Here is a 27519-nt window from a genome sequence, read left to right on the forward strand (position 1 = left end):
GAACATCATGTAAATCCAATTTTAGGATAGTAAAATTGTTTTTTCTATGAGAAATTACTTAATTAACCAGCTTTTCTAAGTAATTTATACTTAAACCCATGAAGAATAATTAAATAAATCACTATTTATTTGATCTTCTTATAGGAATAATTAATTAATCACTAATTGATTATTATTCTTTGTCAAATTTGACCAAATCCCTTAGGAATAAATAAATAAATCCTTATTTATTTACCGGACTCTGCACAAGATGAAGATGTTAGCAGATAGCCAAGAACCCATCCCATAGAGAGGAACTAGAAACATATATTTGTTCCCTTCACAGGCGTTATAATAAAATTATTCTTTGTAGAACTAGTTTCCATTGGACGATTAGAGTTATTACTATTTCTTTTTGGTTTTTAACTATGATTGTGGCATAGATCAGAATTTTGGCAAGTTTTGTTTCTATCAGTTGATGCAGATCTATAACGTTTAGCACCCATTTATATTGTTGAGATTGTTTGTCATGCACAAACTCAAGTGCGTTATTTCCGTACATCTTTCAAAAGAAAACACTACAACAATAGAATTGTCACCTCTAAGTTTGTATGAACCCCAGGTTGATAATTTAAGTAGAGAAGCCCTTGGGAGTTGCAACATCCACAGTGCAATTCCATGGATTATGACTTTTTGGCACCATTTCCCAGGAGGTGTCTACGTAGGTGTTGTTTCTAGTTAACATATGCTTGTTTTTTTTTTTTTGCATTAGTCTTATTGTTTTGAAAAAAAGTGAAAATTTAAAAAAATCTAGTTCTTTCATGGCTTGTAGGAGTACGAATAACCAAGAGAAATTCTTATTAAAATCCCCCTCTCCCTCAAGAAGTCCATTTTCGTTATTCTTTTGTGACTATGAACTTCCCACTCTAGCTATAGGGGAGCTAGAGCACTCTCTAAGTGAGCCACCTGAAAATTTTGAGGAACCCATAGGGGAAGAACCTATCTCACCTACCCAAACCATGGATGAAAATAGGAACAATGAGATTTTCGCTCTCAGAGAAACCAATGTAGAGGCCATAATGAAAGATATAAGCCTTTCTACCCTTCGAAATTTTTGTGGCCTAACCTCTGAGGATCTCGACACCTTCATGTTTGAGTTTGTTTTTATATGTAGGACCTATGACTATGCCTATGATGAGAAAAAGTTGAATTTGTTTCCTTCTACCCTCGAAGACGCAACCTTTCACTGCTTTATGAGTTTAGCTAGAGGCAACATCACTACCTAGGCCCAAATGAAATAAGCCCTCAATGAAAAATACATCGATTACTATAGGTCCATTGAAACAAAGGAGGAAATCTTTAGGATGTTACTTGGACCTGATGAAACCTTAGATGACTATGAGGAAATATTTCAACTCAATTATACAACGGCCAACTATACCCTTTATATTGAGTCATTTAAGCTAGTTCTTCTTCAAGGGATTGGGGAGAATGAAATCAAAGCCCTCAACATGTTGTGTAGACGATATATCTACCAATTCCCTTATGATGACATCAAAACTATATTAATGTATCACTCTAGGGATGTTACAAAAAGGGTAGGTCCAGCCAAAGCTTAGTGAATTCCTCTCCCTCTAGAACAACCATCAAGCATGAGATAGAAGGTATGTTGGAATATTTTAAGAGTGATATGTTGCATACCTTTGCCCTACAAATGGATACTATGCAAATCAAGAGGAAGCAAGAGGATGCAAAAAGGCGACTAACTATTTTTTTCCCTAGATGTACTAAGAGACATCCTAGGAATGGATTCCCACTAAATGTCATAGCATTTTGCTCAGTATTTAAAGAGAATCATGCAGTGGAAAAATGTCCCTCTCTACCAGGCATAAATGTTGTATACCAAGGACGGCTAGAATGTGAGTTATAGTAGTTATGCTTCATTAACCAAAGAAGGTCTCAAGGTCCTCGACCATATCAAGAAGGCATGCAAAGGTGCACATTATCCTCACTACAACCCAAACAAGAATGCACCTTTCCGTCCTTGGTATCATTCCACTCATCCATCATGGTTCACACCTAATTCTTGTCCTTATGCTCCTCAATATCCTTGTCATACTACCAACCCTTGTTTTCAACCATATCCAACTAAATCTTCCCAATGGGGAAACTCCTCATGAGGTTGGAGGCCTGAAACAGCTCAATCTCCTCCTTTACTACCTCCAACTCAACCACAACCATAGCTTCCTCACCATACCCCACCTAAGAAACCTCAAATGCCTAATGCTTGGTGAGAGTGAAGAGGAGAAGGAAGAGATTGCTTCTCAAGATAATGCACCTCCTTATTTTGAAAGGTTGGTTCGCCCTACCAGCACATCCCAGAAGAGGTTGAACTTATTGGAGAATTGAATAACTTGTGTGTCAAGATACCCCTTCTCCAGGCCACAAAAGATGTTCCCATTTACAGTAATATTTTTAAGGAGAAATGTTTCAAAAGGTCTGGGAGAACAAGAAGAGATAATCCTACCATCAATGTTGTTGGACAACTACCTGATCTAATTATTGAAAGAGTAATCTCCCTGAAGTACTTAGATCATGGTATCCCAAAAGTAGATGTGCATATCAATGGAATTATGGTCCCTAATAAATTGATTGATCTCAAGGTGACAATCAATGTGATTACCAGGGAATCCATGTTGAAGTTCAATCTCCAAGGTTCTTTGAAAAAGACCACTATAGTTCTACAACTTGTAGACATGTCCAAAGTATCTACTAAGGGAGTTATTTAGGATGTCATGGTCTCCATTGAATCCTAGGAGTACCCCATTAATTTTCTGTTCCTCTAACTAAAAACCAAGTTTAATAAATATCCTCTCATCCTAGGAAGATGTTGGTTGGCCATTGTTGATGCCTACATTAGCTGTAGGGATAGGAACATGACTACTAAGAATGGGAATTTATCAAAACAACTTGTTTTTTATACTCCTGCTCAACCCTATATCGATCATGATTTACCCTTTTGCTTAGAGGATGAGGAAGGGGAAGAATTTTATCAGACAACCCCCTACCTAGTCAACACAGTAGACAATACTATTTGGGGGGGGGGGGGGGGGGGGCGACTTGTTGAATATAACCTTATTGAAAATACATTATAGAATCAACCACGCACTTCCATAATAGTTGATGAAATGATGAAATAATATAAGAGTAATCCTTGGACTAATCTGTGCTATGTTGACTCTAGCCTAGAACATGCCAATGTTTTGGAAATTGGCCCATCCATCACTCTAAAAATCAACCCCTCTCTCCACTGAGAAGGAAGAAGAATTATGCAATTTATTGAGGCAACACATGAATGATTTTTCTTTGGGTTATAAGGAAATACAAGGTGTGCATCCCTCAGTCTATACTCATCATATCTACATGAAAGAGGGATGCAAGCTTATGCACCAACCCCAGAGAAGGATGAACCATATCTTAAGGACATTTTGAAAGAGGAATTGAAAAAGCTACATGATGCAGGGTTCATATACCACATTTTAGATAGTGAGTCGGTGTCCCCTCTTGTTTTAGTCCCCAAGAAAAATGGGAAGTGGAGGATATGTGTTGACTACTGAGAGCTTAACAAGGCTACAAAGAAGGACCATTTTCATTTTCCCTTCATTGACGACGTCCTAGATGGCCTTGCATGGAAGCAGTTATTCTCCTCACTTCATGGATTTAGTGGGTACAAGAAAATACGGATCAGCCTTGAAGATGAATATAAGACCACATTCACATTTCCTTAGGATAACTTTACCTATAGAGTACTTCCATTCAGTCTCTGCAATGTCCCTGCTACTTTCTAGAGGGAAGTTCTAAGTATATTTTCTAGACTTGTTCATGACACTATCGACATATACATGGATGACTTCACTCCTTATAGATGTGACTTCCACGAAGCTCTTTCTAATCTATGAAAATTCTCAAAGAAATCAATTAAAATGAATATTTCATTGAGTCCTGAGGAATGTGAATATTTTATGAATGCAGGGACTACCCTTGGTCATTCTATATCCAAGGAAGTAATATAGGTTGACCCAAAAAAAATTTCCATGATCAAAAGGTCCCTATCCATAAAAGGAAGAGAGGTTTAAGGAGTTTTCTTAGATTAGATGGTTATTATAGAAGGTAAATTAAATACCTTAGTAAACTGGCTTCACACTTGTTTTGACTATTGGAGAAAGATTCAGATTTTTGTTGGACAAATAAATGTGAAGAATCCTTCAAAGTAGTAAAACACAAGTTTACCACTACACCCATCCTTAGAGGCCCCAATTGGTAATTACCTTTCCATACACACAAATGCCTGAGACAAAGTTTTAGGGGTTGAGTTAGGGAAAGTGGAATACCAATTGCATTATGCTATCTATTTTATTAGTAAAAACCTTTTGAAATATTAGTTAAATTATAATGTCACTAAAAAAGGATTTCTTGGTTGTGGTACATTCTTTAAACATGTTTAGGAATTATATCAGTGGTTATCAAACATTTTTTCACACTAATCATGCAACCATTAAGTATTTAATGAATAAACCTCATGTTAATGGTAAGATAATTAGATGGTTGTTATGATTGTAACAATATTATTTCACTACTATTGAAAAACTAGGCAAAGAGAATGTGGTTGCAAATTTCTTATTGAGACTAGCCTTGTTTGCATAAATGGAATAGATGGTGGATGATCAACTCATAGATCAACTGATATGTTCCATCTCGGTGATTTCTCCTTGGTTTGTTGATACAGCCAACTACTCCATTGTTCGTAGGTTCCATCCTAATATATCCTCCAAGGAGAAAAGAAATATTGTTAGGAAAAGTGACACATTCACTTGGATTGGTCGAAATCTTTTCAGAATGGGGCTAGATCAGATCTTGAGGAGGTGTGAGGGAAGAGGAGATATTTGGCATCCTCTTAGCATTCCATGATGGACCTTGTGAGGTCCATTTTGATGCTAAGAGGGCAACCTTCAAAGTTATACAAGTAGGTTACTACTAGCCCACTTCACATCAATATGATATGAGGTACACCACTAGGTGTGATCAGTGCCAAAGGATGGGTAAGCCCACACCTAAGGATTAAATTCCCTTACAACCACAAGTGACTCTGGAGTCATTTGATAAGTGGAGCATGAATTTCATTGTACCTATTTATCCCCCATCAGGACATACAAATTATATCATTATGTGCACTTGTTACATGACTAAATGGGTTGAAACAAAAGAATTAAAGGAAACAATTGAGAAAAAGGTTGTTGATTTTCTAAGGGAGAACATCTTCTACAAGTTAGGTTTTCCAAGAGAATTAGTCACTAATTAAGGAACACAATTCACATCAAATATGATCAAGGATCTCATGAGGCAACACCACATCAAGCACATGATATCCAATGCTTATCACCCTCAGGAAAATGGCAAAGTGGAGGACGCAAACAAAACATTGGAGAATAATCTAACAAGGATTTTCAGAAAAAGGAGAAAATATTGGCTATAAAGAGTTGTAGAAGCCACTTGGGCCTACAACACAACTTTGAAGAGCGCCACTGGATATAGTGCATTTGAAATAGTCTATGGGACAATACCCTATTGTCTATATAATTTCAATACAAAAAATTAAGGATGGTATCTCAGTTAGACTTGGACCTCACTACAACAAAAGAAGAGAGGCTACCCCAACTCAATTGTTTAGATGAATTTAGGTTGTCAATTCTCCTCCACATTAAGGTAATTCAGCTAGAAAGGAAGAATTGGCATGACAAACACATTAAGGATAAGATTTTTCAAGAAGGAGATCAGGCCCTTATGTATGATTCCAGATTCAAGGATTTCAAGGAAAAATTAATGACAAGATGGTGTGGTCCCTATATAGTAGAGAGATGTCATGAGAATGGGTCTATCTAGATCAGAACAATTCATAAGGAAGGGATTTGGTTACTTTTTACTGGTTATAGGTTGAATTTGTATAAAATATCTTTATCTTAGGAAGCTTATATTAGTTCAATCAATAGAGAATTGAATGTGATTGAGAGGCTCACAACGCTCAATCCAAAAATATTCTAAAAGAAACAAAAAAATAAAATTAAACAGCCTAGACGAAAACTTTTATGAGGCATCTAGGGCCAACTCTAGGGTTGAAAAACTCTATAAGGCAACCCAAGAGCAACAAAAAAACAAATTAAAATAATAACATCCCCACGTGAAAACATCCACTATGGTTCCTAGGGTAGGCATGTAGGTTGAAAACCTTTGTAGAGTCATTCTGCATGTCTTAGAGAAAAAAGGAGAAAAATAAATAAGACACAAGGGAGGAGTCCTTGCCCCAATCTTGCTAACATCTCTCATTTGCAAGAATCTAGAAAGTCAAAAGAATAGTGGATACAAAATAGGTTCCACTAATTCATTTCCCCATTCCTTCAATCTATCCATTTATTTTTCATCCTCTTCAGTAAGATCCCTACCTCTCTCCATAGTATAGCCAACAATTGGACCATGTTTTTCTTCCTTCTTGAAGTGCTACAAGGCTATCTTGAATTGGTATAGGAAGAAGGTCTAATTGGAGAAAGGGGCCAAAAGGTCATGTGTTTCCTTTGTTGGGAATAATACTGAAAGGGGGGGGGGGGGGGGGGGGGGGTGAATCAATATTTACAAATCAATAACTTTTTTATTTCATAATCATATTTACGTGCACTACTTTAGTGAAGGGAACTCGCGTGTGCACACATCTGTTCTTAAGGAAACCAGTGTATATCCAATGGACTTATGATTCAATTAATTCATCATATGTTCATCTTTGATCAGTGCATAAGTAATTTATTAAATATTATACAGTAACCATGTGTAGTAATAATAGAATAAACCATCACACATAACCAACACACATGAACACCAATATTTAAGGTGGAAACCCAATGCGGGAGAGAAACCACCTGCTGTTGTTGTCTTTGTCTTCTTTTTAATATAAGTAATAAGTTGTTTACAATCTTGTACTAGTGAATACTCATACATGTACATAGGTACCCACCTACAGAAGGCTACAACCTTCTCTCTTTCTCCAACTTCTATTGAAAGGGAGCTACAACCTCCTATCTCTTGTACTAGCCAATATGTTTACTAGTACATAGGCACCAACCTACAGAAGGCTCAAACCTTCACTCATTTTCTAGCTGCTACTATAAGGGAGCTCCAACCCCTTGATCTAATCACTAGCCACTACTTGCAGGAAGCTTTGACTTCCTCACTGAAGGCTTCAAACCTTAGTATCCTCCACGGACCACGTTTCATAAATTTTCATAGTAGATACTCCTAGTACACAACAACACAATATGTAGGCTATGTTTAATCAAACTTTCATACTAAAACCAACAGTAACATTGAAGCTCAAAAATAAATCATAACTGCAATAAAACCATCAAATACATCTGCGTCAACCAATCGCTGATACTCAATCATCAATCTCTGATATAACTAAAGCCCAATCATCAATCACTAAATCAACTATAACTGAATCAATCAATCACTACAAACTCAATCAGCTGACACTTAATCAAAACTTAACCAATCAACTAGAACAGATAGATCACTCTAACCAGTACACAAATTTAAACCCATAACACTACATCATCAACCAGAACCAACTGCAACGTCAAAAGTCATATGTTAGAATGTATGCACTACTCCAGTAAATCCAACCTACATGTATATGCTACTTCCTTTAACCCAAATTTCGTATATGTCCAAAATAATGAATCATAAAAAACCTCTGAACCAAAAATGTACCAACCAATAACATTCTGAAGATCTGCTATCAAATTACAGAGTTCTAAACAGTAGCATCAAATGTCACCCTTCTCACTTAATTAATCAATCGAGCACACTCAATCTCCTTATACAATAAGTTCTACTTTTAGATCCATGAAGACATCATTGAAAGATAATAGTAAAAACATAACACTGATCAGATAGATCAACCATCTCTAAACAACAAGATTTTCTTCTACATAGGCTACTTGGTAGTGCCGAACCAACGTGTATACGCACTGTCACTGAGGAGAACCAACATATAGATCTGTAAATAATAACTTATAACCTCACAGTTATTCCAGACTTCAGACAAACCCATATCATAACATATAAATGATAAGACATGCATTAGCATTCAGATCTAGCCCATCAATTATCATATAATACAATGATAAGTCATTTCAGGTCTCATAATCCTGATCCATCATTAGATCTCATTCATCATCAAACACTTAGGTGCATACCTAGTTCAGATCAAGAAAAGCATTTGAAACCCATAACATGCATATTTTCTTTTGATCTAATTCTTCATAAGGTCTTCATTACTTGCACACTTAGCCCTTTCATCTTCTCTTCTTTATATAGTGTTAGCCTTTCTCAATACCTTAGACAAAAAAAAATCTTAGAACCTGTGGTATTCATGGACGGGATCAAGTAACTGTTCTTTCGCTCAATATTGTGGGCTAATACCACGGTATGTACCCTTGGTATTCTTTCACCATACTTTCCTTAATTTTCCATCCCATAAGCGCTTTTCCTCTTGTGAAAATGTGTGCATATGTATATGCTCTTTTTGGACAGTGAACCCACGTATTCAACTTAACATACCTAAAAACATTGTTTCTCCTCAATTGCATGATTATGATCTATAGTCTTTTGTCCGATCATCCATTTCTTCTATTCCATTACTCTGTTACCTCTTAATAGACCTGTTATAACGTGAGTTGTCATCATACATCACTTCTGAACTAATTCCTCTGAACTACCCTGCATTTTGTCACGTCCTTTAGACACAACTGCCATGGATTTTGTTTGTCCATCATTCTGTCATCTCAGACCTGTAGATTTATCTCTGTTCCATCATTGTGTCACCTCTAATCTGTCCTATAGATTCATTTAGTTACCACATGTTTTGCTACAAGTGAGTTTCCACCAATGACAACACATGCATCATAATGCCAACAATGTCCCCCTTTGTACTTGATGGCAACTTCTTTGGTGTTTGGTCAACACAACCTGTAAATAGCACCAAGTTGTTCTAAAAATCACACTACTCTTCAAAAATCACTCTCCAAACATAAAGCTACTCTCCCCCTTTGACATCAAGGGCAAAGGGTTGACCAATTTTAAATGAAGACTTTCATATTTGAACTGCTGAATATGAACATTGATCATGCTCCCCTTAGGCACATGCTGAATATTCTAATCAAACTCCTCCTTAGTACATGTTGAGATGCACTATACCGTCCATGCTCCCTCTAAGCACATGTAGAGACTGTAGAAATATTTTTCGAAAGAATAACATGACTCTATAATGGCCTTCCTACCACCAATGACTCATACATACATCAATCACCCAACCAAGTGGAGATACACCAAATGACTCAACCACTCAACCAACCGGGGATGCACCAAATGACTCAACCACTTAACCAAGTGGGATTACATATTTTACATGATCTCAAAAGTCCATATATGTCTGAATATCACAATTATTAGATCATTGGTCTTTACATCACCTTTACATCAAATGGTATACATGACATTTATAACAGAGACCAAAGACCTTAAGAAGACCATGATAGTCATCAACAACTATCATACACCATATATGTTCTGCACCATAAGAATTTGTTAGCAACATCCAGACAAGAAACTTGTATATATCCATCATCAGTTTGCAAGAAATGACAATGCAAATACCATAAAACTGTTACAAATTATGCCGCATATAGATATCAACTCATCCTCTTGAAGAAAAGCCTTAACATAGCCTTCCATGAATCAACCAAGCATATATCATATCTCCAAGCAGTAATACAAAACAATTCACATCATATCATATGTATGTAAAGCCACCATAGTCATCATCTATAACCATAACATCATCATTGTAGCAAGAGCTACATGATCTTTCCTTAACAAGTCTCTACCATGTCTCTTGACTAGGGATTTTTCCAACATCCCACATCTGTTAAGCATCAACCTTGACAATCAATCACTACAAGAAAAAATCTCATTGGTGAGGTTCGTGCTTGTGATAGACCTTTAAGGTCCACCACCAATGTCACATATGGTGACGGTCTTTAAAAAAGCATTGTTGTAAGTGTATATAGTGATGGTCCTTTAAGGTTTGTCACCAAAGCCATTTTCAATCACACTTTTGGTGAGGGTCATTGAAGGTCCATCATTAACTCTCTCTTTGGTGACACTTTTGGTGAGGGTCAGTAAAATCCCATCACTAATTCCTACTTTGGCGACAATTCTAGTGAAGATCTTTTACTCACCATCACCAATGATCTTTTTGGTTACTTTTGTTGATGGTCAATAAATGTTTGTCATTATTAATCATTCCAATGAGATTTTGATGATGCTTCATGCTTGTGATTGACCGTTAAGGTGCGTCACCAATGTCGCATATGGTGACGGTCTTTAAAAAATCATTGTTGTAAGTTTTTATAGTGATGGTCCTTTAAGGTTTGTCACCAAAGCCATTTTCAGTGACACTTTTGGTGAGGGTCGTTAAAGGCTCGTCATTAATTATCTCTTTGGTGACACTTTTGGTGAGGGTCGTTAAAATTTCATCACTAATTCTATTTTTGGTGACACTTCTAGTGACGATCTTTTACTGACCCTAACCAATGCTCTTTTTGGTTACTTTTGGTGATGGTCAAAAAAATTTCGTCATCATTGATCATTCCAATGAGTTTTTGATGATGCTATGTACCTATTACTATATTTTTTGTCAAAATATAACTATTTAAGACCATTGTTGTGGAGTATTTTTCATTATGTGTTGGGCATGGAATCCCCCCAAGGCAGGTTTTGGGGCTCAAAGCCCAAGTTTTGACCCGATATTGTTGTAAAGACTCCGCGAATTGTGGGCGTGGATTGTGAAATGTATGATAGGGTCACAGCGTTGTCCACCCTAGTCTTGTAATGTAATTTTTGCCTACCCATGGTCCACAGACCATGGGATTGTATAAATAGAGAGAGGCTATAAGTGTAAAATAAAGGAAGTGAAGCAGAGAGGTAGAGTAGAGAGAAGAAAGAGACTAAGGGACTAAGTGTGTTTTGGGTCATAGAGTAGGAGAAGGCTCTACAACTGAGTGTGCAGGGGCCTAGTAGTCCGCAGCTGAGTGCGTAGGGCGAAGTAGAGTCTGTAACTAAGGAAGAAATTAATAAAGAGGAGTTTCGTTACCAATTTGGGTATCTAGGTTAATGCATGTTTGATATAAATTGAAAATATATTGTTTATTTTACTCTGCGCACATGTATAAATGGTTTATATTGCTAAGTATAGCTTAAGGCATGCAAGTAGGCTAAGTTAATCAACTAAATAGTGGAATATCAATGAAGTATTGGGTAATAACATAGGAGTGCAGCATTCAACTCCTAAGTAGGGCTGCGCAAAGGCAACATCTTAGGCTCTGAGGTACAGGAAAGTGCGTGCAGGGTCGAACCGTAGACCACTTGAACTCATCATACATCTCCACGGTGTGGAAACTTGGTTCTAGCACCCTCCCATACTACTTCGAGTGAGACCTCAGTCCGCGCTCTGCGGACTGTTGCTGAAAGGGCCAATAGTACGGGGATTTGTCTGGCTAAATCAACTCTAAACCTAGGTTAGGCCTCAATAAGCCAATAAATGGTTCTATTACCGGGAACGGGATCTGCATAAGAGATGTCTTATGTTGTGTCACTGGAATCTGAAAAAGAAAGAAATTTGAGAGTGGTTGGAAAAAAAGATTCACGAGTTCGTGGCGAAGGAAAATATGAATCCATGAGTATCAAAGGAAGAGTGGTTAGTGCACTACATATATACAGAAATCCATGAAATTTTCTTTGAATCCTTCCCCTCTAAGTTGTAAATGTGGATCACGAGGCTAGCAGACAGTCAAGGAAGGTCTAGGCTCTACAAGCCTATTGTGTGGACTCAAATGTTGGTGCGGAGACTAGAAGCATTAGAAGATAACATCGTGTGCGTTGTGGACAATTGGCTAGATCCAATGATAGTAGGCTTTATAACTGATTTTTCACTAGATACTTCAATCATCTATAGCGAGGCAGAATGATGCTTCCTTAAGGGACCGCGAGGTAAGTACGTTAAACTTTGAACACTTGGATTAAAATTCTACTTTATGAAAAGTAGGTTATTCGAATAAATTGATGTTTGGGGCTATGAGAAGTGGGAGGATCTACATAAATGAAGGTGGCAAGGAATTAGAGACTAGTCCCTTGATTTCACCTCCACAGGAGAGCAAGGAGGAGCTTGCGAAAGTTTCACCAAGAAGTGCGATCAGTGTAATAAGACAAGGAATTCCACGCATACCACCCCCATCTACACCACCACCAGTTTCACCATATTCATCCCCATCTTCACCCATACTACCTCTGCCACCACCATAGTTCAATATGGTGAGCGCAACAAATTTTCCGATGTTCAAAGGAGTAGGGAATGAAAATTCGAACCAATTTTGGTTCATAGTAAAGGTTGTATGGGAAGTGCAAGGAGTCACGGATGACAATATAAATAAGGTGACACTAGTTAGTGCCTTGCAGGATCATGCATTGACATGGTACATTAAGAATTCCAATGACAATCCAAATGCAGGGATCTTAGATATTCAAGTTGTGCTAAACAGGTAATTTAGCAGGCCAAAATCAGAGACACAGTCAATTATCGGATTTAAGGAAATCGTGATGCTTCCAGGTGAGACCCCTTCGGAGCTGGATCAGAGACTGAAGTGTATGATTTGTGAAGCCAACACGACCTTGATAGATGGGAAACACCGTGCATGGTTTATAGCGTCTCTAACGCCGCATCTAAGGAAGGCGTTGTCACAACAAAAACTGTCAACTCAAGCTGAGGCCTTGGAGATCACAATGAGACTGCACGAGACCCCAATACAAGATCCTAATTTAGGTGTCCAAAAAATCCACGCGCAGTTGAAAAACTTGTATCTTGAGATGAGAGCTTGAAACAAGATAGGACAGCTCGCCCAAAAGCGCGCTAGGAAGTATGGTGTATAAAGTGAAAAAGCCAGGGACATGACAAGGACCATTGTTTAGTATTTGTGAACTACCTAGTTGGAGGAGGTCCAATGCCATTAACACCAAAGGCACAAGCAAGACTGAGCACGACACCTACATTATGGTGAGCGATTTTTCAGATAGGAGGGAAGCATGCGACATATAACTCCCATATTTTACAAAAAGTATATGCAGATGTCCCTGTAGTTGTTTTGTAATTTCTACAAGTCAGTAGGCCATGATGACTTTACCTATAGAAGTTATCAATTGATGATGGATCAGACTCCTACCTACAGAGTTTATACCGAAACGTGAGCCTTCGACCAAAATGCAGGGATGACGTGCACTAGATTTCAGGGGCGTGGACGAGGTTGAGGTGGAATGGGACCAAAAAGGGGTCACAAACAACTGAACTATTACAATTGCAGAGGGCCATGGCATTATGCCCACAATTGTACAAATCCGATGAGAGCATCATGTTTATATTGTACCCAGTTTGATCATGAGACAAAGGACTACCCCATACTAATAGTGAGGTTGCGCAATAAAGGAACACTCCAATCTCCCCTGACTTAGAACCTACAAATGATGAGGTATGAGCGATGTGAGAAGGATTCAAATGTAAACATCATGCTCTGAAGTGGTATCACAACAGAAGATGACAAGGGCATGCATCTTGAAGAGAGTTCCTGGGTTCATAATGCTCCAACAAAGAAACCAAAGTTTGATTTGGAGCACGCGAATGAGACATTCATGGAAGCTAAGAAAAGCTTCATGAAGGCCTCCACTTCAAGAAGTAAAGACAAACTAGAACTGGAAATGGACCCATCAATGCTAACTACCTTTCTGGAGACATGCATGAGGTTGTTGCGTGACAACAATGTATTGAAGGGACTACAAGAACTCATCACTAGATATGTTGTCCAGGGAGAACCGTGTGTAGTCTGGAAGCTCAAAAAGCAAATAATGCAAATAAGAAGGGACATGAGATTGACTGTGCAAATCAGGGAATACAAAATGGATCAAGTGATTTTGGATCTAGGATCGAACAAAAACGTCCTACCAAAACAGACATGGGAGTGCATGGGCAGACCTATGTTGCAATGGTCTCATATTCAATTGCGAATGGCGAGCGAGCAAAAGATCCTACAGATGGGAAGATTGCAGGGAATAATGGTAGATATTGAAGGTGCGAGCATGCTTGTAGATTTTGAAGTAATAGAGATTGTTGATGACAACAATCCCTATCTCGTGCTACTAGGAATAGATTTAGCCACTGATATGAATGGGGTGATAAATCTAAAGATGTGTAAGATGATTTTTGAGAAAAATTCATTGTGTGTAATGATACGCTTAGACCTTCCAGAAGCATGACGCTACACAGAGCTGATACGTTACTGTGATAGTGATGACGATCTAGATTGTATCTACAAGAGAACTGCATGGGAGCAGGACCAATTGAATCCAACAGCGGATGGCAGGATTTCGTGGGAGCGCGAAAGCTCCTACACCTTAGATTCGAATGAAGAGATATAACGGTGGTAGAAACGGTTACACGAGGTAACCACGCTCTATTGTAACATGATGATAAAGTCACTGCACTGCATGACAAAAGAGGTAAGAGGTCTACCTATGTATGACGGGTTGGGTGAGGTAGATGATTTCTTGAAAAAATTTGAAAGAGAAGTATCAGAACAATATCATTTCGACGCTTTGAAATGGACACTGCATGTTACGCCTGCAAAATGGTGGGGTACGCATCAAAGAAGTTTTGAGGACTAGCGCGAATGCGGAAGGATGATGCTCATGTGGTTTGGAAAGCCTCAGAGGTGGATGAAAGCTAGGTATGATGGCCGAAACAACCTGCATGCCCACCTCTCTAGGTAGGTACAGGCACATGCTACGCGACCTGCACGAATGCACACCATCCTCGCGATTGGAAACAGGACCAACAAGGAGGAGTGGGCAAGACAAGGGTGTGAATGATGACGTATGATAATACCATGCACGCCAAAGATTATCCACGTGGAAGCCTTTGACAAAGTGTGTGAAGTACTGAATGCGGTCCACCACGTGAGCCACACTGACTGGGACCTGCGCATAGTAGTGGTTCTCAGGGCTTATATGACCATGTGCAAAACCCTGATCGTGCACGCATTTCTGAAGTTGAAGTATGAAGTAGAGGTTGTAATCCCTGTGGAGCGTGCAAAGCCTAGGCCGCACAAAAAACCATAGAAAGAAAGCTTGCGCACATACTGTTGGAAATAATACTGAGAGGGGGGGTGAATCAGTATTAGCAAATCAATCATTTTTCATTTCGATAATCATATTCATATATGCTACTTCTGTTAAGGGAACTCGCATGTACACGCAACTATGTTTAATGAAACTAGCATATATCCAACAAACTTATGATTCAGTTAATTCATCATATGTTGATCTTTAATCAATGCATCAGAACATCAGTAACCATATAAATATTAACTTGGTGCAGTAAAAACATAATAGATCATCACACATAAGAGACACACATGAACACCATGATATAAGGTGGAAACCCAATGCTGGACAAAAACCACCTATTGCTGTTTTCTTTAAGATAAGAAAATCTTGTTTACAATCTTGTACTGGTGCAGACTCATACCACTATGCAGACACCCACCTGCAGAAGGCTACAACCTTCTCTTGTTCTCCAACTTCTATGGGAAGGGAGCTACAACCCCCTAGCTCTTGTACTAGCCAATATATTTACTAGTACATAGGCGCTGACCTACAGAAGGCTACAACCTTCTCTCTTCTTACAGCCACCACATTTCATAAATTTTCAGACTTGATCCATCAATACAAAATCAATCACTACTGCAATACAACCATCAACTATATATGCATCATCAATCTCTGAATCACCCAACAACTGAATCACTGAAACTGTGTCATCAAAACATAGTCACCAGAACACAAAAACAGAACCTAGAACTCTGCAACAACCACTAGAACCAACAACAACCTCAAATATCAAATCTCATAATGTATATGCTACTTGGATGTGTCGAACTAGCGCGTATATGCCCTTTCACCAAAGGGAACCAGCGTACAGATCTGAAAATAATTACTTATACCTTTGCTGTAATTTTCTACTTTAGATATACCTAGATCATCAGATATAAAGGATAATACATGTGTCAGTATTCAGATATTCATCACTTGTACACTTGCACATTGCCATAATGATCTTCTTCTCTTTATATAGGTTTAGGCCTCTCTCAATACCATGGTCCAAAACCACGTAGGACCGATACCTTGAACCCAATACCTGGGGTCAAAACCTCGGACCAAATACCATGGACCAATACCAAAATACCATGGTCCAAATACCATGGGCCAAAACATAGTTTTCCAACATGTACGCACCTTTCTTTCTGTGAAAGTGTGTGTGTAGGTTATACGTGCCTTTGTATATAGTTATCCTACGTGTATAATTGACTTGGTATATAGTGAACTTGTGTATACATTTTCGTATATGCCACTTGGTATATAGTGAACCTACATGTATACACGGCTTGGTCAATGGTGAACTTGCGTTACCTTTCTTTCTTCATTCTTGTTGTTTACCTGCTATACTATGATCTTTTATCTGAGAGAGCTTCCATCAAGGAAAACACTTGTGTCATACCTGTATCATAATGCCAACAAATACATGGGATGCACACACAGATGCAAAGAAGCACTCCAGACACAGAGGTTTCAGAACAGTGGATGCAACAGATCCAACATGTAGCAGCTCAGTGTACTGCTGACCTCAACACATTTCAAGAACAGTTGAAAGGACTCTCTGCAAAGATCACCACACTGAAAAAGTGACTTGAGGGCGAGCCATAATGTTTGTGTTGGGGATTGTTGGACATGGAATCCCCACAAGGCAGGTTTTGGGGCTCAAAACCCATATTTTGACATGATATTGTTGTAAAAACTCCGCGAATTGTGAGCGAGGAGCGCGAAATGTATGATAGACTCATAGGGTTGGCTGCCCTAGTATTGTAATGTAATTTCAGCCTACCCATGGTCTGTAGACCATGGGATTGTATAAATAGAGCGAGGCTCTAACTGTAAAAGAGAGGAAGCGAAGCAGAGAGCTAGAGAAGAGAGAAGAAAGAGTCTAAGTGACCAAGTGTGTCTTGAGTCGTAGAGTAGGAGAAGGCTCTACAGCTGAGTGCGCAAAGGCCTAGTAGTCTGCAGCTAAGTGCGCAGACCCTTGCAGCTAAGTGCGTAGGGTAGTGTTGAGTTTGTAACCAAGGGAGAAATTAATAAAGATGAGTTTTGTTACCAATTTGTGTATCTGGGTTAATTCATGTTTGATATAAGCTGCAAAAATACTTTTTTTTTAATCCACGCACCTATATGAATGGTTTATATTGTTAAGTATAACTTAAAGCATTCAAGTAGGCTAAGTTAATAAAAAAAACAGTGGAATATCAGGTCTTGGGTAAAACCACAGAAGCGCAACGTTTATCTCCTGAGTAGGGCTGTGTGAAGGCATCATCTCAGGTTGCGAGGTACGAGAAAGTGCGTGTAGCAACGTGCACGCAGGTTCGAACCGTGGACCTCTTGAACTCATAAAACATCTCGAGGGTGCAGAAACCTAGTTCTAGCACCCTCCCATACTACTTCAGGTGAGTCCTCAGTCCATGCTTTATGGATTGTTGCCAAAAGAGACAGTAGTACCAAGATTTGTTTGGCTAAATCAACTATGAACCTAGGTCAGGCTCCAATAAGCCAACATTATGTGTCCAAGGTCATAGTGGTTATAATAGTCAGTCAATTTGCTAGGAAGTAATTAGTGTGTATCATTTCCCTCAAGTCATAAGAATATAGTTTTCCTATGAGACAACACATGATTCATCTCTACTACGTTTATTATCTAGCAAATATCCTTTTCCACTAGTGTGTGTAGGAACTAAATTTTTTAATACATAATCAAACTCTTTCAATTATATTAATGAGATAGACCTAGCACTCCTCAACACTCATGACACACCTTAACATTCTTTGGAACAGTACACTAACATTCCCTGGCACATCACATGTCTTGGAACATCTTTGTACCTAGAGAATCTTGCCATGAGTAGGACACCCAAGCACATGTTGGCATGCCCTAGCATAGCACTCCCCTATCATTTGTTGGCATGCCCTGTAGTCCCTAGCATGCCCTGGAACACCTTCACATAATATTTCATTGACAAACATTAGCACTTGGCATGTATTGGAACATATTATTAGTGTGCCTAACATGCCCCTTTTGAAGAAGATAATGTCCTGACTTATTAACCCTCTTATGTGTTCATTTCCTTGCATTTTACTTGGTTAATCTAGAAAATTCACTTTAGATAAAGTTCCACTAGTGTGTATAGGAACTATATTATTTAATACATAATCAAGCTTTGTCAATTCTATTAATGAGAGAGACGTAGCACTCGTCAACACTCATGGCACACCTTAGCATGCTTTGGAACACGCTAATATTCCTTGGCACCTCGCATGCCTTGGAACATCTTTGTACCTAGAACATATTTCCATGAGTAAGATGCCCAAGCACACGTTTTCATGTCCTAGCATAGCATATCACTCCACTACCATGTGTTGGCATGCCTTGTACTCCCTAGCATGCCCTAGAACGCCTTGGCATAATATTCCATTGGCATACATTAGCACTTGGCACACATTAGCACTTGGCATGTATTAAACATATTATTAATGTGCCTAACATTCCCCTTTTCAAAAAGATAAAGTGTCGAATTATTAATCATCTTATGTGTTCATTTCCTTGCATTTTAGCTTTTATATTCCTTTTGTTGCCTCGAAATTCCTTGATGCATATTTGCATACTCTAGTACCTTGCACGTCGACCTAGCATGTATTAGCACCTGGCATGTCTTGGCATGCCTTGGCACTATTTGGCACATGTTAGCACACCCCAAAACTACCTAGCACACTCTAGCACTTCTTGACATGCCCTGATATTCCCTGGCATGCCTTACCTATGCTTAGCATACCTTGTCACTCCCTCCTTGGAATGACAGCTAGCACTCGTTGACACTCCCTGACACACCCTCATATTCATTCACTTCCATGTATTTTGATCTAGTGCTCCCTTGTGTTGTCATAGTATTCCCTAACACTCCTTGCATGTATTAGCACTCTCTAGCACACCCTAGCACTCTTCGACATGCTATGCCACTTCATAACATGCATCACACTCCTTGACACACATTGACACTTGGCACGTGTTGGCACTTGGCAAGTCTTAACATGTTTGGCATGTGTTGAGATCACTTGGTATGCTTTGGCATGGTTTAATATTAAATTTATTTGAGACCAATTATTGGAAAGTAGATGAGAAGAAAAGGAGGAAGATTTGGCACTTAGAATGCATTGACACTTGGCACTCAGCACCTAGTGTTGGTGTGCCTAGCATGCCCCTCATGGAAAAGGTAAATTGATGACTTATGAACCCTATTTTGTGTTCATTTCCTTGTATTTTAACTTGTTCCTTCCTTTTCTTGCCTTGAATGTCCCTTGCATGCATTGTCACACCCTTGCACATCTTGGCATGCCTTAACACTTGGCACATCTTAGCTTGTTTTACATTCCTTTGTACTATCTAGCACATGTTAGCATGCCCTAGCATTCCCTAAGACACCTTCACAGTCATGCCCTCACAGCTAGCATTACATTTTTCCACGACATGGGAGTTGTACATTCCCTAGAAAACCTCGGTACTCCCTAGTTGTCATGCCCTCATAGATAGCCTTGTTTTTTTTATGACTTGGGAACCTAGCCAATTAATTAGAAAAATAATATTGTGCCCAACCCAAATTCTCCCTTTCTCTCAAATTTCCTTTTCCATGCCTTATCACAACCATAGGCTTGCCTCTTGCAAGTCTTATTTTTAATTTCTCCTAAAACTCTTCATCCTTGGGACACCTGGAATTCACTAACACTCCTTGGCACACACTCTTATTCGTTCATTTCCAAGAATTTTGACCTAGTTCTCCCTTGTGTTCCCCTGAAACTCCCTAATACTCCTCAACATCCATTTATATCATCTACCATGTGTTAGCACACCTTTTCATTCCTTGGCATTCCCTGTCACTCCTTAACTATCATGCCCTCACAACTACCCTTACTTTTTTTAGTCTTGGGAACCCAACCAAGCCCTACCTCGACTACCACAACTTAACCAAGTTATGGTTACTACAATGAGACTATTCCTTGTTCACCTAAGAACTTCCTATAACACATCTTAGGCTACTCATGTCCAATCTCAACTCATCCCACTTAAGAAGTTACCAAGTCAAGGATCACGTCCAACCATGACCATAAAACAACTAAGAAACATCGTTTACATCTTGCCATGTCATAGCACCTGGCATGTCTAACAATATCTTAGCCCTATGTGGCATGTGTTAACGTCCCCTACATTTCTTAGCATGCTTTGCACTCCCTAGCACACCTTAGCACTCCCTAGCACACCATAGTACTCCATGACATGCCCTGGTACTCTAGCATGCCTTGGCACTGCCTAGAATATAACCTTGTCACTCCCTCCTTAGAACACTTGGAACTCATTGACACTCCCTATCACATACTGTTATCTATTCATTTCCATGCATTTTGAACTAGCTCTCCCTTGTGTTTATGTGGCACTCCCTAAAATTTGTTGGCACACATTAGCAGAGCCTGGCACCTGACACATCTTGGCATATTGCATTGGTAATACCTAACATATCTTGTCACTCCCTCCTTACCACACCTAGAACTCACTAGCACTCCCTCTCACACACTCTTATTCATTCATTTCCATGTATTTGAAACTAGTGATCCCTTTTGTTTCCTTGGAACTCCAGAACACTCCCTGACATTCATTGGCACACCCTAGCACCTGACACATCTTGGTATGTTTCCCTAGCCTCTAGAATGCCTTATCACTACCTACAATACCTTATTACTCCCTTAGCACACTTGTATATCACTCGACATTTCTTCTCACAAACTCTTATTTGTTCATTTTCATGCATTAATTTGACCTAGTTCTCCCTTGTGTTTCCATGGAACTCCCTAACACTTCCTAGCACATGTTTACTCACCATGGGACCTATCAAATCTTGGTTGCATGTTGCCCTAGCAATATAGCATGACTTAGCACAACCTAGCATACCATGTCACTCTCTCCTTAGCACACTTGGAACTTGCTGACAGTCCCTGTCACACACTCTTATTCATTCATTTCCATGCATCTTGACCTTGGTCTCCCTTATTCTTCCCTCACACTCCCTAACACTCCTTAGCACGTATTGGCACACCTTAGTGCTTGTAGGAACATCTTGGTATTCTTCACTAGCACTCTAACATGCCTTGGCACTACATATCATACCTTGCCACTCCCTCCTTAGCATGCCTAGAACTCACTGCCACTTCATTTCCATTCATTTAAAACTAGTGTTCCCTTGTGTTTCCTTGGTACTTTGCCCTAACACTCCCTACCATGCATTCATGCCACACCTTGGCACCCAACACATCTTGGCATGCCTTAGCAGTTGGCTTGTCTTCACATGCCTAACATGCCTTGGAATTTTCTATCATGTGTTAGTACTTCCTAGAATTTCCTCACACACCTTGACACTCCCTAATTTTCATGCCCTCATAGATAGCTTTACTATTTTTGCGATTTGGGAACCTAAGCAAGTCTTTGGCAAAACAATGTTGTGCCCAACCCAACGTCTCCCTTTCTCTGAAACTACTTTGACCAAATCCTTATAGTGTAACCATAGGCTTGCCTCCTACAATTCCTATTCTGACCTTCTCCTAACACAGTTTGTCCTTGAGACATCTGGAACTCATTGACACTCCTTGGAACACACACTTATTTGTTCATTTCCATATATTTTGACCTAGTTCTCCCTTGTGATTCCCTAACACTCCCTAACATTCCTCAACATGCATTGTAAATTCTTTACATGTGTTAGCATGCATTTTCATTCCTTGCATTCCCTTGCACTCCTTAGCTATACTGCCCTCACAACTACCCTTACTTTCTTTGGGTCTTGGGAACCCAACCAAGTCTTGCTTCGACTACAAAAACTTGACCAAGTTATAGTTACTACAACTAGACTATTCCTTGTTCACCTAAGAAATGACTCTAACTCACCTTAGGCTACTCATTTATAATTTCAACTTATCCAACTTAACAAGTTACAAGTTACCATGTCAAGGCTCACGTCCAATTGTGGCCATAAGACAACTAAGCAACATAGTTTACATCTTGACATGCCATAACACTTGGCACATCAAACAATCCTTTGGTACTATGTGGCACGTGTTAGCATCCCCTACATTCCTTGGCATGCTTTCACACTCCCGAGCACTGCCTTACATGCCTTGAAAATATAGCATGCCTTGGCACTTCCTAGCATATAATCTTGTCACTCCCTCCTTAACACACCTTAAACCCACTGACACTCCTTATCACACACTCTTATTCATTCATTTCCATGAATTTTGAGCTAGTTCCCCCTTGTGTTTCCATGGCACTCCCTAACACTCCCTGACCCCTAACACAAATGCCAATTTTCTTATTCTTGGCTATAGTGTTCTTCTTTTATACATGTGACCCTTGACTATGACATGAAATCCTCCAAAATCTTTTTAAAGGATGGGAGATCCTCTTCATAAATGAAGCTAGTGGAATGTGACAATTTATCCAAAATTCATCCAAATATGTAATTTGTGCCTTGGGAAATGTGAAAGGTACCTTCGATGGAAAAAAATGCATCATGATTTATGACCAAGTGCCCTAAATGTGAGATGTTTTCCACTTGTCAATTGTTCCTCTTGTTGATGATGAAACCGACATCTTAGTTATGCAAGGCTCACAAAGTTTCACTCTGTGTCAACTCAAGGTTGTTTCCATTGTCACCTCAACAATGAATCCTCTCAGTTTGTATTAATTATTGAATCCTATCGATCTCCCAAAGCACAAACTTATGGGGTATTTTATGTGACTAGATCACTAGCATTGAAAACCATATTTACATTGGATGGTTTAACGTCTTGATGATCCCTTTCCTATTGACCACAACTTTGTATTCATTATTGGTTTCATCACAAAAGCTCGAGTAGATATTGACGATGTTCATGAGCCTATATATAGTTGTGATAAGGGGATTAGGGCCTACATTATCAAAACCCATAACCCCTAATGTGTTTAATCCCTGAGCCAGGGGGGGCCAAGGGTGTAGTCATAGGGCCATTGGGACTAAATTTGGGGGTTCATAACATTAGGAAAAGTGGAATGGCATTACCAAAAAGTTTGTGGGGGGGTATGTTATGGTGTATTGAATAGGGCAAGGGGACACGAGGGTATCATGGATGCTAGAAATTAGAGGTAAAAGCATGGTTTACTAATATCTATAATCCTAGCATTAGAGAATGAAAAGGGGGCTTAGGACTTAATTTCATAGGGTCTAGTGGACCTAGAGGGAAGTTAGCAAGGGAAATTGATAGGGGAACCCCCAATAGTGGTGATAAGGGGATTAGGAGTCCAATTATCACAAACCATAAGCCCTTAACCCATAAACACCAAATTCCTTATCCCCTTAACCCCCAATCCATAATCCATTAACCCCTACACTCACAACTCATAACCCATAAACCCCTTGACTCATTAAATCTTAAGACACTAACCCCTAACATATAATCCATGAACCAAATCCTGAGCCATAACTCCTTATCCTCTTAAACTGTAACCCTTTTAACCCCTAACCCTTCATTGCATAAACACTTTAAGTACTAAACCCTTAACCATGAACACTTAAATCCCCTAAATCTTAAGTCCTTAACCTCTAAAATCAATTGTGTCAATATAGAATAACATACATAAGATAAAATAAAATGATATTATCCACATCAACGCTTGAAATAACCTTAAATTAGCCATGAGTGGTGAGCGAGGGGGTGAATGTGGGGCACTATTAAAGTTACATCATGTTTAAATTCCTTTTACATTGTGAGGTTGTTCTTCAATAGGGTTGAAGCGTAATCACAAGGACGCATGACACATTTTGTGGGGGAGCGATTAAAGTTGTAACACAATTCAAGTGATTTACACCTCCAAAGTAAATGGCATCATTGTATGTTTTTGTCAGGTCGTTAGAGATGTTATTTATAGACAATACATTAAATGTAATTAAACATCATCTTTTCAGGTTCTTGACTCTAACATGGATTTGTACCAGGAACACTTCATGCAAATGAAAGGGGGCCTTTTTGTTTAACCACATATACACAAGAGCACCAGAGGTTGCCCTTGAAATCCCACTTGGTGCATTCAAAGTGGGTTTACATTTGTGTCGAGTTGAAACAAATCATAATAACCCTCCTCTTCTTAAATATAACATCTGCTAGATTTTCCATATACACGATATACTAGAATTAAAGGATAGCCAATGCCCTAAGGAACAATGAATGGTGGTCTCCCAAAGGGATTTAAATTTTTCATATCAAACAAAAAATTTATAAAATCTTCAATACTTTCTCCTTGCTAGATATTTTTACAACATGTTCAAGCTCCCAAACGTGACAAAGAAATCCTCGTAAATGGGTAGTTTATAAGAAAATGTATAATATTTTTCTTGGATTACCGACATAAAACACATTGTCCCAACCCTTGACAACTCTTTCTTTAAAAATCCTCCTGTGTCAAAATCTCATTTTTTAGTGCCAACCGTAGAAATATCTAAGTCTTCAAATGGATTATGGTATTCCATAGAGATTTTCACCCTGATTTGACTCGCCTTTTATTTCATTTGAAAACATTTATTTGTATCCTACTAACGTTTTTTGGTTCAAAGATGTAGGATCTTTGAAGAAAATAAACTCATCCTATACATCTCCTGCTCCAACATGACCCCTAATAAGCCTCCTAATGTAATAATTCCATTTTCCAATATGAAGCATTTCTAGTCCCAACACATTAGAAGTCATCTACTTGTGGTACCATAAGGATATATTTATTGGATCAACAATCCAAGTTGAAGGAAAAAGATATACACCTTGCAAATCAACAATGAGCTCATTTGGAAGTCTATAGAAATTACCACTTAGAACCCAAAAGTCAACTCCTTCATAACTATCTACCCCATTACATGTCTTCCACATAGTCCAATATCCAAATAGAAGAAAATATGGTACCAATGTTTTCCATGCAGTTTAGTTTCCTACTTGAGAGAAGCTAGTATCTTATATTCTTTCCACTTAATTGCTCCATTTTGAAAAGTTTTATTTTGCCTCCTTATCCATTCTATCAAAGACAAAAATCTATGTACTTTTGAATCATTATGAAATCTCCACAATCTTTCTAAAGTTGTCTCCTTGGATTTCCTATTGCAGGTGCCTTGTCAAAGTGAATTTTAGAGAACTAGGTATTGGTATTGATGGTATGTGTTTGTGGGTAATGCCATTATTACCATGTATACAAAATGTAGAACAATTGAATAATTTGCAAAACCTTGATCTGAATTGCTCACAATATATACACTTCATTTTGAGATGGAGCTTGTAGTGCTCTCTCGATAAGGAGATGGAAATGAATGGATCACTCGTAAAGACGAGGCCTGTCTAGCCCTAAAGCACAAGGAATGAACCATTTACAAATATTTTTTTTGCTAAACAAAATCAATTGTGTCAATTTAAAATACCATACATAAGATAAAATAAAATTATATTATATGAATCAATGCTTGAAATAGCCTCACACTATCCATGTGTGGTGAGCTAGGGGGTGAATGTGGAGCACTATTAAAGTTACATCATGTTTAAATTCCTTTCACATCGTGAGGTTGTTCTCTAATAGGATTGATGTATCATCACAAGAAAACTACATGACACATTTTTGTGGGGGAGTGATTAAAGTTGTAACACAATCCAAGTAATTTACACCTCGAATGTAAATGACATCATTGTATGCTATGTCAGGGTGTTAGAGAGGTTATTTATAAGCAGTACATTCAATGTACTTGGAATTCATCTTTTTAGGGCCTTGACTCTAAAATGGTTTTGTATTAGGAACACTTCATGAAAATGAGAGGCGGCCTTTTTGTTTAACCACATATGCGTAAATAGCGCCAAATGATGCCCTTCAGTTTCCCCTTGGTGCATTCAAAGTGGGTTTACATTGGCATCGATTTGCAACTAATCATCACAATATTCCTATTCTCTATAACATATGTTAGCTTTTCCATATACACAAGATAGAATTAGAGGATCACCTCATCTATAGATGCCCCATTTATTATGATATTCAAGGGATGTTCTATTGTCTTTAGTAATATTTATATGGGTCAATTTCTACATTCTTTAAACAAACGTCTAGATCTTTCTATGAGCGAGGTCCTTGGATTTAGATTTTTATATAAGGCCTTATGTGGCCTTCCCCTTTAGAACTCTTCCAAGGGGGTCACCTATTTCCATGTTCCCTTGCATACTTAGGGCCAAATTGACTAACCAATATTCAAACTTCTTCAACTATCAAATTAGTGAAGCATCATACCTATTCTTGATCCCATCAACGAGACATATTTCTTCATAGATACTTTTGAGGATTTCCCATTGTAGATCACAGGTTGGATTCCATAGGATCTATTACCCCATTTTATATATGGGCTTTTAGATGATATTTTAAAATTTTCATTGTCATCTCAAACCCTACAATTCTTGTCACATTCATCATTTTCCAACTTAGATACATGGATCTATATGTAATTCATGGATGTACCATTGGTTTGATGACACCTTACCTCAACCATCTAGGACACTAGGTGTAGGAAGAGGTTCCTTTATCTACCACATTTAGCTTGATATGTATGATCCATGCATATATGATATCTCTAATTTGTATTATTTTTATTGTGTTCACTTAAGCACTCTATTATAACTCCTGATTATTTGGCTATAAGTTTTAAGCTAAGTTATTCCATGTTGTTCCATAATTTTACTAAGAGAAGTGTGTCATCTTGATGGTTTGGGTATATTTGTAGTGATTTGTGTAGGTGCTACACATTGATCTTATTGTACCCCTTATTTCCTTTAGTCAAATTTTATCCAATGTCTCTCTTAACAACACATGTGGAAGCCTTCTGAACTATGGCTAGCCTCTAATAAGGTATTTTTTCAGCTCTAAGTGAAGTTCCTAAAAAATAATGGGTTACCTATAGCTATATGAATTTATTGATAACATTATTCACATATTTGAGAATATTTGTGATCTCCTTAAGGGTTAGTGGATAGTTTCCTTATGTGTAAATCTCATGTCCCTCTTCCCTCCTTAAATAAACATAGTTTCTTGTATTAAAAATGTGTTATATAGTTTTTACTGATGTCCTAATTAGACCAACA

This window comes from Pinus tabuliformis, chromosome 6 (genome assembly GCF_031772625.1).
Source record: "Pinus tabuliformis cultivar Carrire ecotype Pingquan chromosome 6, CPIR1, whole genome shotgun sequence".
NCBI lineage: Eukaryota > Viridiplantae > Streptophyta > Pinopsida > Pinales > Pinaceae > Pinus > Pinus tabuliformis.